This window comes from Triturus cristatus, chromosome 2_2 (genome assembly GCF_964204655.1).
Source record: "Triturus cristatus chromosome 2_2, aTriCri1.1, whole genome shotgun sequence".
NCBI classification, from domain to species: Eukaryota; Metazoa; Chordata; class Amphibia; order Caudata; family Salamandridae; genus Triturus; species Triturus cristatus.
Window position 1 is genome coordinate 175593547 of NC_140582.1, and position 15208 is coordinate 175608754.

The window sequence follows — 15208 nt, forward strand, 5'->3', positions numbered from 1 at the left end:
GCTCTGGCTATTCTGTTCCTCCTGATCTTCCTCACCCTGCTCCTTCTACCCCCAGATCCTATTCTTTCTGCTCCACTTGGTAGACTGGGCCCTGCTTCTACGGTCATGGTCCCCTGGCATGCCTAGGCTTGTTCCTGGACATATTGGTTTTGATCCTTCAAATCCTCCTTGCTCTGTTCCTGACCCTCCTGGCTCTGGTCCTCCTGGTGTTTTTGGTATGGACCCCCTTGTATTCTTTGTTTATTCTGGCCCCTGGTGCTACTGGAATGGACCTTGTCTTCTTGGATATAGTCCTGAAACTCTTGGCCCTGGCCTTCCTGCTCCTTGTCCTCGTGCTGCTACACAAACTCATCATAGTTCTCCTTTATCTGGTCCTCCTGGGTCTGGCCATCCTGTTGGTCATCTACCAGGCAATCCTGCTCTTAGCCCTGTGGCCTGGACCTACAGTCTGTAATCATCCTGGTCCTAATCACCCTGTTCCTGATCCTCCTTTTCCTCCTCTCCCTGGCATTTATGGTCCTGGTACTCAATGTACTCATTCTCTATGAACTGATACCCCTGGTCCCCTTAGTCCTTTGTTTCCTTGTCCTCTTAGAATCTTTATTTCTGACTTTGGCAGCCTCTGTCCCTGGTCTCAGCTTCTGGGCACTCCTGGTCAAGGTCATGATATTCTTTCTTTTTCATAGTCCTTGTCCTTCTTGATATTCTGCATCCATTGACGCTGATCCTCTTGGCCCTGTTCCTTAAATTTTGAGTTCTCCTGGTCCTGACCCACCTACTATCTTAGTCTTGGTTTCCTTGGTCCTCGTCATCCTGGTCCTTCTTGTCCTATTTTGCATGTTTTCATAAACATTGCCTTTTGACCATCATGGCACTTCCTGGTTCGCTCAGTATTGGCCCAGCTGGCTCTGTTTGTTTGTTGTTCTCTTGGTCCTAGTCACCTCGTTCTCCTCATGTTAAATCTCCTAACTCGATACCGCATTGCCTATGCCCTCTTGATTTTTGTATCCTGGCACTCTCAGTCTTTGTCGTCCTGGTTTGGGTTGTCCTTGTTCTCCTTGATCTGTTCCTTGTCCAGTTAGTTTACTGGTACTGAAAATATTGAGCCAGGTCCTATATATCAAGTTTCTCCATCTCCGGGTCCTCCTGAGTCACCTGGTCATTTTTGTCCTGGTCCTACCAGCCACCACTGCCTATTCCACTTAGTCTTCCAGATGCAGGTTGGCCTTCTTTCCTCAGATACTCCTCACCTTGGTCCTGCTACTTATAATTATTGCTCTGCCCCACTTGGTAATTCACGCCCTGGCCCCCAGGTAATGATCTTCATTGCCCTCTTAGCCCTGTTTCTGGTCCTCCTGGTCGTGATCCTTTAAATTTACCTAGTTGTCTTACTCTGTCTTCTGGGTGCCCTTGGTACTGCCTCCCTCAGTTTTCGTAATCCTTGTCCTGCTTATCCTCGTATCCTGGACATACTGGCCATTGCCCTTCAGGTCCTGATCTTCTTAGTCCCCTTCAATCTATCTGGTCCTGATTTTCATGGCCCTCGTCCTCTTGCTCCTTGCTTCCATGGCTCTGCAATAACTCATCCTTGGTCCTCCTTGATCTGATATATGTGGTCTTTGCTCTCCTGTCACTGGTCCTCTTTGATCTGTCGACATTGGTCTGCAACTCCTGGCCCTGGTTGTCCTTGTCCCTCTTGATCGGTGTGTATAGGCCCTCATAGCTGTTCTTGCTGGTATGGTCCAGGGCATTCAGTTCCTTCAACCTCTGGTTCTTTTGTTTCTTCAGGCCCTGTCAACTAGATCCAGATCCTCCTATTCCGCATCCTCTTGGCCCTCCAGAGTTTTCTCACCCTTGTCCTGATACCTTTAGTACTGTTTTTCATTGATCTGTTCTTCATCGTCTATTTGTTCTTAGTCCCCTCTGGCATTTGTAACCCCGGTCCTCATAGAATAGGTTTACCATGGTCTGGTTCTTTTTGTCCTGGTCCTTGTGGCTCTGGTTGTCCTTTGCCCTTATTCTCCTACTCTTCAACTTCCTCCTCCCACTGCTTCCTTCCCTAGCACTCCCTGCACAATTACATTCATCAGGTACAGCCTCCAAGCCTGTCACACGGTTTCTTTTTTTGTTTTTTTTAGGCTTCCATATTTCTTTTGTTTAGTCAGCACTATCAAGTACAGAAATGAGGGCCAGGTAGAGACAAGACCTTGCAGATTTAAAATACTGCTTAGGATTTAGAAATCAAAACTACCAATTCCCTAGATGCATTGTGCAGGTAACTAAAATCAAATGTCAGTGTGACTGAAGGGGCCACTCATGACATGGGACAAATAAGCATCAACCTACTCTGCTGGGTGAAATGTTCGAAAATGGTGTGTTTATTCACAGGCAGCAGAGTGAAATCCTCCTGGTAATTACTCAGATGCATTACTTACCTGTCTCCTGCTTTCACTTACCCATTCGAGAGAATCCCCATTACAGTGCCTCACTCAATTTATCTCCTGCCTGTGTCCTAAAGCACTGTGCCCCCAAACATAAATTACCTACTGTACATGTCCTTCTCTCAGTTTGACTGTGGCTGTGTCACAAGCACGAAAGGTGCTAGTGCGGAGCTGAAGCAGGCATGGCAGGGCAGACAAGCTGGTTTCCAGGTTGTGCAAGCAGCATAGAACTGCCGGGACCCGCGCCATCTGCTGATTTCAGCAGTACAGCCTGCCACCTTATATTGCATCAGAGCAGCAGGCAAGCTGTGAGAGCACACCCTGGGGCCTGGACCCACAAAACTTAAGCCGGTAAGAGTAAACTTTACAACACTACTAGATAAATGATTTTACTCAGACGTGGCATACTTCCGACTTCTTTCCATGTGCTTGCCTAATAAACACCTCAGTCGTGCCCTGGTTTTGTTAACCTCTCACAGTGCTCCTGTACCACACGCGAGAAAAAGTCTCTCGAGCTCCCACACTATCTTATTCCACTCCAGATGCTGCAATTATCACAGCGCGACACCAATTAAGCATGTCACTTCATTAGTGCGGTCTCCCAGCCAGGTGGAGGTCTCTTCTGTGCCTGCCAAGTCTAAGGAGGCAGGTCTACAGTCGGTGATCTGTGAAGGGAGGCAGAGGCCCCGGGGTGTTCCTGCAGCTGTAAGAGGCCTGCTGTACGTGCACTAGGTGTCTAGGGGCTCTCTCAGAGAGTATATGTATCAAGATCTCCATCTAAGAAAACACGACCACACAGGGTTCTCCCAAACTCTCTCCTTAAATCAGAAGCTTTAAAAATAGTCCCCGTTTTGCTTTATGGTGCCCTAGTCGGGGATGGGGAGGAATGGAGAAAAAGCTGCTGGTGAAAAGTGAAGCTTGCAGCTGCAAGGCGCCATTATCTTTAGCCATTGCCACAGCGGTTGAACTGCTCTAACCGGAGCTGGGGTTGATTGCATTGGCATTCAGTTTGAACTGCCAAAGGTATATTTGTTATCTCATTGTTTATTCTTATTGTTTTTCACGTAAATCCCTAGGCAGGAGTCAACCATGCAAAGCACGGCGAAACGGGCAGTGTGAAGAGTTGGCATTACTTCCCAGTGTAAGGAGGCACTGACAACTACTGTAGCAATGAATAGTGATAGGTGGTGGACAGAATCCAGGGCAGGCCCCCGGCTGGAAGTATATATTGATGGCACTAACAGGCAGTGTAGGGATAGGCACTACTGAGAAGTGTATGAAGAGGACACTGGTAGGCCACAGACAATGCTGTCACTAGTGAGCTAGTGCTAGTCAAGTGCTAGAATTGGTGGGGAGTGTGAATAGCTGGGACTGGAGGACAGTGTGATGAAAGCATACTTGTTGGCAGTGAGATGCTGCCACCGTTGGGTCGTGTAAGTAGTAGTCATTAATTAGCATTGAGGCACTGGTACTTGTGGGCAGTGTGAGGAGTTCCCACTTGTATGTATTTAAGCCCCAAACTTGCATCTTTCCCATGTTCAAAATTCTCTTCTCAAGTTCATGCAAAAAATGTTTGTACGATACTTAAAGATTGGGCAAAATCAAAGGGCACAATCTAAAATGATTAACAAATTCCTGCTCAGAGACAACACAGTAACATTCTAAAGTAAAATTAATTTTATGTTTTATAGCATTTTACTTTCTCACTAGCAGTTTCTTCTCACTTAAACAACGGAAACCAATTCAAAGCTTCTCTTTTTTGGAGCATTGTTGTGCATGAAACAGAATGACTACACATCATGCCAATGTGCACTGTATCTTCGTGCACACTTTTAGAGTAACATATCTCGTTGATGGCACCTTGTTGAGTCCTGTGACAGCTCATTCATTGTGCGCAATAAGTGCTGGTTCAGGTGGTGCAAGTTGTATTGAACAACAGGATCTACTGCCTTTTCAGCCTGTCACCTTTATATTTGATCGGAGAAGCAGGTAAGATGGTATCTACAGTGGGTTTTATCACAGAGTTGACATGATTGGGTAAAAACTGTAGTTTTTAAACAAACTTCTCCTCACCTTTAATGCCCTGACAACACTGCCATGAGCCAGAAAAGTATGTCTGTTTGTAATATGCACTTTGTATATGGCCACAATTGTTAAATGTGCAACATTATTGACTATTAAACCATATATACATGGTGGGACTGACGCCATTTGATAGGAATGCACTCGAGAGGTCAGTGGGGTGGGAATATCTTACAGGTGAGCCAGGCCATACCCGCAGGGCTGGCCTGACAGATCAGTGCATTGGTTATTTTTTGGGCTGTTTGTGGGCCGATTCTTTTGACTGGTGGGCTGTGCCAATGCTTGTCTGTGTTTTTTTGGTTATTGTGGGCTGATTTTATTGGCTGGTAGGCTGGTTTTTATTGTTAATTTTTCTGATATTGCCAAACATTGCATGCGGCAAGCACAAATAGACTAGTTTTCCATACCTTGAAAAACATCTCCTATACAAAATGTCTTTACATTACAGTTGAAAACCTAATTTGTAAATGTGGCCCATTTTTTAGCTATTAGATTTGGCGTGGGAGGGTCTCTCGGAAAAATGTGCGAGTTGCTTGGGGTTTAGTAGCTCATGACAATTTTCATGGACCAGAAGTAGCTCTCACTACACAAAAGGTTGGAGACCCCTGGTCCAGACTCACCTGGCAAGCTAAATGCACTATATGCAGCCCACTCGGCAATGACTTCCTGCGTGATTTCAGTATAGGGGTGCACAAACCTGAATACCCTGTCTGTGCCTGAATGCCTGTACAGTGCCTCTGAGCTACAAATTGAATTTCTACAGATTGTTGCTGACTGCTAATGCTGTGGTGCCTGGGAGGACGATCCAGGCAGTAACAAGTAGGCCCTGATCACACCACACAGTGAGGTGAGCCCTGTGTACACATGCAATATGGGGAAGGAAAATGGCAGTAAACCGACTCAAACAAACATGATAGATAACTACAGCCAAGCAGTTACGATAGTAGAGAAATCAGATGATATGTGCATGTGATCTGTGGGGGTGCAACCTCCCGATGTCCAGGAGTGAGAACCTTCATCATCTGATCTAATGATGGCTAGCCAAGGTACCCGAATGGAACTGGTCACTAAAATAGACTTTGAGGTGAATCTGCTCCAGGTGGATCTTCGTGGAGTGTCTGAATGCGTAACATTTTCTGAGAGGCATGTGGCAGACTTACAAATTGAGGTTGCTACTCTCAGCAAGACAGTGTCCTCTTTGCAGAAGTTGTCCATCCACCTTGAAGATTGAGTTGAAGATGCTGAGGGCAAATCTTAGAGAAATAACTTACGATTCGTGGGATTCCCTGAAAAAGTGGAGGGTCATTCTGTGAAAGTTTTCGGTGAAGAGTGGCTTGGTAGAATTATGCACCCACAACAGTTATCAACATTTTTCACGATTTAGCAGGCACACAGGGCCTTGGTTCAACCCCTGCTCCCGTGTTTCCACTGACAGCCCTTATTACCCGTATGTTTAATTACAGGGACAAGGATGTAATTCTTCAACAGGTGCAAGTGGAACACACACCAAATTTCAAAGGTCGCACAATTTTTTCTATCTTCCCAGAAGATACTTTAAAGGTTCAAAATCAATGAAAATTTTAATTGGCAGTCAAAAAAAGCTTGTGCAACCTTAATATTGAGGTACCACCTGATGTTCCAAGTGAAACTCTGAGTGGTCTACCAGGGAAAGGTACACTTCTTTTTCACAGCATCTACTGCCAGTGATTGGGTGGACGCTTTGGCGGGGACTCCTTCTCAGGGGTCGGAGCAAATTGGAACGTTGACTCTGGTGGTAAAATAAAAGTCGACTCAGAAGCAAAGGCAAGCTCGAAGAAGTGGACGTGCTGGCTCTCTGATTCGGATGGAACATATTGTGGTGTGATCAGATGGTACACTGCGAGACAGAGGTTATGCCAGCAACTAATGACTCCAGATTGTATAGACAAAGTGGCCTTGAATATGGCACAGAGAGTTTAGACGAGGTGCCCACAATTACTTGATTTTACACTGTGCACAGTGACTACTGAAGAAATGAGACGCTTGATGAGAGAACCATTTGGCCTCCTCTAAAGGCCTCCTGCCTGAGACTTACATCTTGTCAGACCATTATATAGGCTGCAAAATTGTTGTAATTTGTGAAATCGTATTGCAGCTGGTGTTGACTATGTTTGTTACAAGATACAAATACGAAGTATACATGTATTTTATAATGTTAGTGGGGTACATTAGTGGTTAATGCAGTGTATGTTTGTTTCGTACTAAACTGGCTGGAACAAGGTGGACAGCCTAAATATGTAGGGACCAGGGGTCTAGAGGCTGCGGCTGTGATGCAGGTATTTTCCCCCTGCTACTGCTGCAGAGTACGGATACCTAGCATAGCATATTAGTTGTATTTCTGGTTTGATCACAAATAGGACACTGGGTATGGGACGAGCCAGCAGGTTAATGTGCCACTAGTTCCAAGGCGGGTGGGTTTGTGGTACTGCTCATGGGTGGGGGTGAGTTAATGAATGGGGTAGTCCTGTTTATGTTACAGTTTCACAGGAAATATGGCAGCTTATGTGATTCGATGTTGATATATGTGGAATTGCTGTGTCTGAGTCCTGTGCCGACCCTGCATGGCTTGAATGATGGCTGAGGCAACATTTAAATTCCTGACATGGAATGTCAAGGGGATAATCCAACTTGAGAAATAGCGGAGAGTATATTTGGACCTTAAGCGATATCATGTCTCTGTTGCCTTTTTACAGGAGATGCATGTTTGGGGAGATTGCGTTCCCAGTTTACATAGACATTGGAGGGGGCAATTATTTGCTACGTCATACTCAGGTTACACACTAGGTGTTATGATTTGGTGACTCCAGGTGTATCGTTCTAACACATGAGACGTGCTGAACCCAGAGGGTCACCTTGTAGTTCTGTCTGGAGTCCTTGATGGGTGTGAGGTCTGCTTTGTGAATGTGTATGCTCCTAATCTTGATTGTCCATACTTCTTCACTGACGTGGTGACGGCTGCCACCCCATTTCTGACCACATACATACAGCATACAGGTTGCCCCACCCTGTCCTGAGGAAGACCCGCAAGGCCAAGGTTTAAATCACCCATAAGGCCATAAGACGGGTCGAAACGTCGACACCCCCCTAACTGGCCTGGACCCTGAACCCACCCCCAACGTGCCACACAAGGATACATTTCTATGTAAATTGGAATTGTAACAAAAATGTAGTGTTATATGAATGTGGTCAGGCCATATAGGACGGTGAATTACAACTGGTCCAACTGTTTAAATGAATGAAGGTTTTTGTTTTCCTTATGTCACTACCTTGACTATTCTTCCTCACTACTTTACACCTAAGCACCTTTCTTTTTATGCACGTTCTCTCTGGAGAAACCTCCCCTATAAGAATAATATACGTGTAAATAACTGTTTCACCAATTGACATAAGAATAAAATGCATGGTGAACTGAACTACAGGTTGTTGCACATCCTTCTGTTGTGAATAACGTATTGAGCACTATGAGCTGTCACACTGTTCTCAAGCTAGGTCAGGAAATAATTTGCTAAACAGACCATACAGGGAATTGATTTGTTTCTTGTACAAATAAGGTCCAGGACCACTGTTTTTTGTATGACATTGTACCCAGGTCCACGACCACGATTGGGTTATCCCATTTTTGTAATGGCAATGGAACCATTGGCAGCACTGTTACAACATAGATTTGAACCCTGGGAGAGCCAGGTAAGTAACACCACACATAAGATCTTGCTATACGCTGACGATGCCCTAGTATACTGACGAGATCTGGAAGATTCTGTTCCAGTGCTGTTGACTGCCCTGGAGGAGTTTGAAGGTGTGTCCAGACTTTGTAATAACGCTCGGAAATCTTGTTTGCTGCAGCTCGGATATCTGGCAGTGATTGACCCCATAATACTCCTAGCTGTTGGGTTGCCATTGAGTCCATAGGGTGTCATTATTCGGGGATCAGGATAGGTTATGAGAAACAGCGTTTCCTGGATATTAATATAGGCAGAATGGTTGACGGTCTACTGGCCTTGGTCCGGTTCTAGAGGAATCTACCCCTTACACTGATGGGCCCTGGTAAAAATTGTGGTGCTACCTTGGTGTCTCTAAGTCCTACAGGGCAGGCTCCATGAGATCCCTAGGCGTTACTTTAAAGAGCTGGTCAGCATAATAATAGATCTCGTATGGGCCACAAAGCAGAAGAGAATAGAAATGACTACGTTGAAACAAATGTGGGAATGGGAAGGCATCAAACTTCCCAATCTTGAGCCTTATTATAGGGTGACCCACCTCCAGTATGCAGTCCTTTGGCTTGATGAGGAAGATAACTGAGAGAAAAGGCTGCTGAGAGACTTGTGTGAGAAACACACCCTCCCAGAGCTGCTCATACATGGTGCAAAGCACTTCTGTTCTTGATTCAAAAAGTGGGACATATCTGGTAACGGGTGGTTATGAGGGTCCTTCGTCATGCACCTTATGCACAATACATGCCAATCTGGGTTCTAAAAACATTTGCAGGCATATCGAACATTATGACAATACTGAAATGGCAGGAGGGGGGTTGTGCTGTCGTGGATGACCTTATCTTTGGGGTCAGTTTATCATGCGGGATGACGCGATTGACTTGTTCGCGTTAGGCACTGGACAATACTTACGATGCAATATGATGTCGACTACAGAGCGTGAGATCTGGCCCTGCTTTCCTGAAGAACCATTTTCCTCACAGACACTGAACAGGCTAAAGGATCTGGCTGGGGGACGGAGACTTAGAGCAAATATCTATAGGGCGTTATGAGATGACTTACCGGAAGTAATCCCAAAGGCACGAATGGGAAGAGGAGCCAGGGGATGAGTTGACTCCACGAGAATGGCACAAGATACACATGGAGATGCACAAAGTGAGCTCAAATGCACGCTTTAAGCTCATACAGTGTAATTCTGTACACCAGGGATACCTTTCTTCTAAAACCCCGAACTCTATCTATCCTTCCCGGACGGACAGATGCCCGTGCTGTGGTGCACCAGAGACAGACTTTATGCATCTAGTATGGAGTTGTGCAGTCATGGCATGGCATCTTTTTGAAGGGATGTGCTACAAAATCTGAAAGTGGCAACTGGATGGGAGATTGCGGATGATCGCAACCTCTGAGAAAAAGAAATGTTGCCGCAAAATTCCTGATGCCAGGGCAGGTACCAGAAAAAAGGTGGATCACCATTAAATAGATGAATGCCCATCTACCTGGTTATACAGAATGGCTGCAGGATGTGTCTGAGTGGGCGCTGGCCGAAGAGTTTAGGATGAAACATGTGGGATGGGATGAAAGACTAGAAGATGACTTGGCAGCGTGGAGACGATGCTATTAGATCTGCGGAACTATGAGGTAGAGTCAGGGGGGCACATTGATGAAGCATAACACAAAAAGAAGCAAAAAAGCTTACTACTGTACTTGGGCAAGGGAGAACAGTGAACAGCTTAAACACTGAAACATTATATCCCAACAAGGCAGTGAGACTACAAGCATGAGGGCAATTAACTCAGTAGCACATCTGCACAGCACAAAAGAGTGTTGCGATACAGGCCACATGCTTTCTATTAACAGATGTAAAGAGTTTAACGCCAACATCACATGAGCAGTTAGTGGGCTAAGGGGTGTTGGGGAATATATATACAAAGCTATTTTATAAGCATCCTGTCTTTCGGTCCAAGCTATAACACGAAAATAATGATAGTGGAATGTATTGCAATGAGAAACCAATAAAAAAGATATTACAAAAAAAAATTACTTTAAAACCATGCGCAGTTTTCTTTGCTGACATCCAGATATTCCCTGACTGAAGCATAAAATATCTGAGTGACATATCATTACGCTTCTGTTTGGTTTCTACATGTCCTATTTAAATAATAAAATAACATATTTGGCGATCGGAGGTCACAGAGTGGTTTGATGAGAGACACCGAACCATTGACGAATCTTTGACTACAGGGCGGTGTTCCCACTCTGGCCCTGAGTTGAGAGAAAAACGTATGCAACTCGGGTAAGAAAGATGAGTGTGGTTACTTATCAAAAACCAAGTATGGAAAAATAACTGTTTAACTTACTGACAAAAGTCTAATTATTGAAATTCTCAAGAGGCCTAGAGGGATCAGGACCCTGAGGAAGGGCAGAGACCCATAATGGCTAAGATGATTGGTTGAAACATGTCGGTAGGAGCAGAAGGGGTGTTGGAGAGGTAACACCTTCTACACACCCAATATGTATTTTTAACCCTGTCAAGTGGGACCACGAATAAAATGAGCATGGTATTCACTCAGGCAGTTTTATTACTCTCTTTTTTCTGCATTTTGGGATCCCTCATTCAGAGTACTATATCCTCTCTTCTTTCCAAACAAATTAGCGCTCCACCCTGAGTGTTGGTCTGCACCAGGGTGTCTGTAGCCGACCAATGATGAAGCATGCCAATACATAGTGGGTAAGGGCAGTCTTAAACAAACTGGTTGGTTTGTTCTAAAGACTCTGGTCTGTACTAATGATTCACCCTCATCTGTCTCCTTCCTCCCCTATGATGTACATCAATTCAAATATAACAAACGTGTTTAAGGGGATACTATCCATTCTTCAGTAGGCTGTTTCATACAGCACTGTTCCTTGTTTTTCTCTTTTTTTTGTGAGATTTGCAGACAAAAGCAGACCACATCATTGACATTTTGAGGGTTTGCATTATAATCTATTTGAAATGACTGGGAAATGAAAATAATATCTCACTCTGCCTTAATACAGGCGCAAAAACTGACCCTCTATTATTAGTTTGCTATCTATCTATCTATCTATCTATCTATCTATCTATCTATCTATCTATCTATCTATCTATCTATCTATCTATCTATCTATCTATCTATCTATCTATCTATCTATCTATCTATCTATCTATCTATCTATCTATCTATCTATCTATCTATCTATCTATCTATCTATCTATCTATCTATCTATCTATCTATCTATCTATCTATCTGTCTGTCTGTCTGTCTGTCTGTCTGTCTGTCTGTCTGTCTGTCTGTCTATCTATCTATCTATCTATCTATCTATCTATCTATCTATCTATATATATCTCTGTGATATATATAGATAGATATATATATATATCTGTGTATATATATATACACACACACATATGTGTATGTGTGTGTGTGTGTGTGTGTACATATTACCTACTGGCGGTCGCCAGTAGGTAGTTATAGTTAGGACCACGTTTCCATAGGAAATCCGCAATATTCTATTTTGAATAACTTTGGCGCCGGTCGACGAATCATCGCGAATTTTTCAAAATAGGTGGGGCGCTACGCTCCGCTCCTTCCCTGAAAGTCTCGGGGGGATTCGTCAAGCGGGGGCTGAGATAAAAGGGGGGTCCCAAAACACGTTTTTCCCATGCATTTTTCCATAGGACCTTTAGACACAGCTACAGCCCGAACGGCTGAACAGAATTACTAGAAATTTGGCAGAGAGGTAGTCCTCAGGTCAAGGAAGTGCCTTTTGTAGGTTTGGTGTAAATCTGTTCAGTAGATTCTGAGAAAATAGCCTTTAAATCAATATATATCTGAGCCAGCTTACGGTGCGCTTACGGTACGCTTACCGTACGCGTACGGTGGCGTGCGCGAGCGCGATTCTGAAACCAGGAAGCGGCGGCCGCCATTTCGTGTGTTTCACTCAGAAAAAAAAGAGTGATAACAAGAAAAGGGGGCAAGGAGGAGAGTTACAGACCCCCTAACATTTGTAAGGGGGTCAAAGAAGGACAGAAAAGTACAAAGAAAACATTTATTGATTTTAAAAAAAATCACGGGGTACGCGTACGGTAAGCGTACGGTAGAAAAAAAAAATAAAAAAAGAAATGAAAATCAGATTTAAGTGTTTAGATATTAGGGGGCTCTAAAAAGAGCCGTTGTGTTTATTAAGTGATTTTTTAGTGGTACCTACAAGTAAGTACCGATGCAGAGTCTAAGGTTCAAGAGGAAGACTCTGTTCCCTTCATCATTGAAGTGTACACCATCTCCTCTATAAATGTCTTGCATGTCATAACGCAAGTTGTTGTGGTAAATGGAACCCATACCATAGTCACGGAGGAAAGCAGAAACAGATTTGTTGACGTGCTTTCTTGCTTTGTCAATCTGCGGACAGAAATTATTGGACCAGTTCCATTTTTGCCTTTGGCATATGTTAGAAAACACAAAGGCAGTTTTAGGGAAAAGTGAAAACAGTTGTGCAAAGGTCTCCTTCATAAGCATTTCCAGACCTACCCCAGTCAAAGTGCCTAGGTCATTGCCACCACAGTGCACTATTATGAGGTCAGGGTGTTGGATGTGCATGAAGGATTTCACCAATGGCATCAATTGGTGCCACTTTAACCCTCTCTGACCAATCCATTTAATGTCTACATTTGGCAAAGCAAGGTCTCTCACCATATCTGTTTTCTCTGCATACTTTTCACTCCAGAAGACATAGCTGTGCCCTACAATCCACACTGTGAACATCTTCAAAGGAGAACTGGATGCACTCAGGAGGTGTCTTTCAGTAGAATGGCAATATGAAAAGAAAGACAGTTTGGAAATGGAGGCATACATATTTTTTTTAAAAAAAAAAAAAGAACTGATTGGCTGTTTCATACCATTCTAGAATAAAAACTAGGCTGTATGTGTAAATTAATAGAAGCATGTTTTGTATTGGTACAGAAAAATGTGTTACCAAAGAACAGTACTATGGATTTGCTGTTAGGTTTGAAAAGTCAAGCACTCTTGCTCTTTGGAATTGAAACATTGTTTGGCGAACTTCTGACCTGACTCCACACAGCAGTGTTCCATGAGCTGTTGCTATGGTAGCAGGCAGAAGTCAAGTTGGGGGAAGGGTACTAGGCAGAAGTCAAGTTGGGGGAAGGGTACTTTTGGAAAAGGGTTGGTTTTCAACCAATAGAAATGTGTGATTACATTTGAAAAAAAGGGGCAAGCACTGAGATTTGAAACTAACATGTATATGTGTGGAAAAAGAGAGGGAAAGTTTGCCATTATCTGGTTCTGCTGAGAGGAGAGAGGTGTAGAGAACAGAGATCCTGGCTCTGATAATCTGCTGTTTGAGTGCCACATTTCTTTCACAACTAACTAATTTTAAAGGTGAGTTTAGAGTCTGAGAGGGGATGTATATGGTAAATTAAGAAATGAATAATAGAAATGCAATTCTTTTTGATGAAGTTGTGTTTATTATTTTCTGTTTTGGGAGAAATTTAAATGTGAAGAACATGTAAAATAATATGGACTATGTTTTCACCATAAATTAATGTGTACTGGTAAAACTAAAGAATACTTTAAGGGTTTGAGGTTGGACTCAGTAATGCAAATACATTCAGCATCACTAAGGCTGGTTGCCCTTGCTGGAGTGTAGGCAGACACCCAGGTTACAAATGATGCTGGTCTGAAAAAGCAGTTTGGACATGTGCTTTGTAAAAAATCTGAAAAGTGGATTCATAATGTGTCAGTCTGTAAAAGTGTTTATCACTTGCCAAAAAAAAGAGCAGTAAGTGTGCTTTCAAATTGGCAAAGAAATTTCGTTTTGTGACTAATGTGAAAACATATAGAAACAGTGAAGTAACGGCGCAAGTGACAACGTGAAAGATACCACAGCAGAAGGCGCAAAAGAATATACAGTATTTACAGATTAAAAGGTTCAAACATCAACTTATTCAATGGTACAGTTCGTGATTTCAGTTATGTTAATGAACCAGGGGTCAGAGTACGCCTAGGGAGTTCGAGCTGGTGGGCAATGGTCGACGGCGTATCTTTCACGTTGTCACTTGCGCCGTTACTTCACTGTCACGAGCACTTTGTACACATATAACTAGGGTTGCCTGGCTATTTATACCCTACAGTGCTGTTACAACTGTTCTGTATATTTACTGATCTTCGTATAATATATGACGCCTACGGGCGCATGGATTGAACTATTTGAAGTCTCCTCTGTTTTGTTCACTAAACTGTAATGTCTTGTACATACAGATTTAAGTAATTACATTATATCCTGCTGAGATATTGTTGCTTTTATACTGTACTCGCCCAGATCTCAGTTTGGTCTATGGGTAAAACTCCTGTGGTTTTTCTATATTGTGAGCAGCTGCATAGCTGCGAGAGTAGGCCCTTCGGCCCTTTATTACCTACTATTTATTAGTTGTTTCTATCAGTATTTCTTTCCTGATTGAAAATGTCTAGAGAGGCCCCCAATTATACTGAAGATTATATCCAACGTATCTTGAGCGGCCCTTCCCTCCTCTCCAATTCTGTTCCCTCCCTTTCCACCACCACACCTACCACCAGTTCTTCAAAGATCTTACTTGACAGACTTGAAAAACTAAAGAAAAAACAGATTCGCACAACCCTTCATGCCCGTATGCTCACGGAATATCTCAAATCAGGAATTATTCCTTTGGGCCTACAAATACGCAACGTCCCAGCCATCTTCACTCAAGACCCTAAATTTCGTACTGGCTTTAGTCATCTGGCCACTACGTGCTCTCGTCATTGGATGGTTTTGGGGATTGACACAGCCATAGAACACAGCCAAAAAGAATTAGAAGAGATTGCTGAAATTGAGAAACTCATCCTGGAAGATAATTCCATTCCTGAAGTCAAAAACCTACTGGA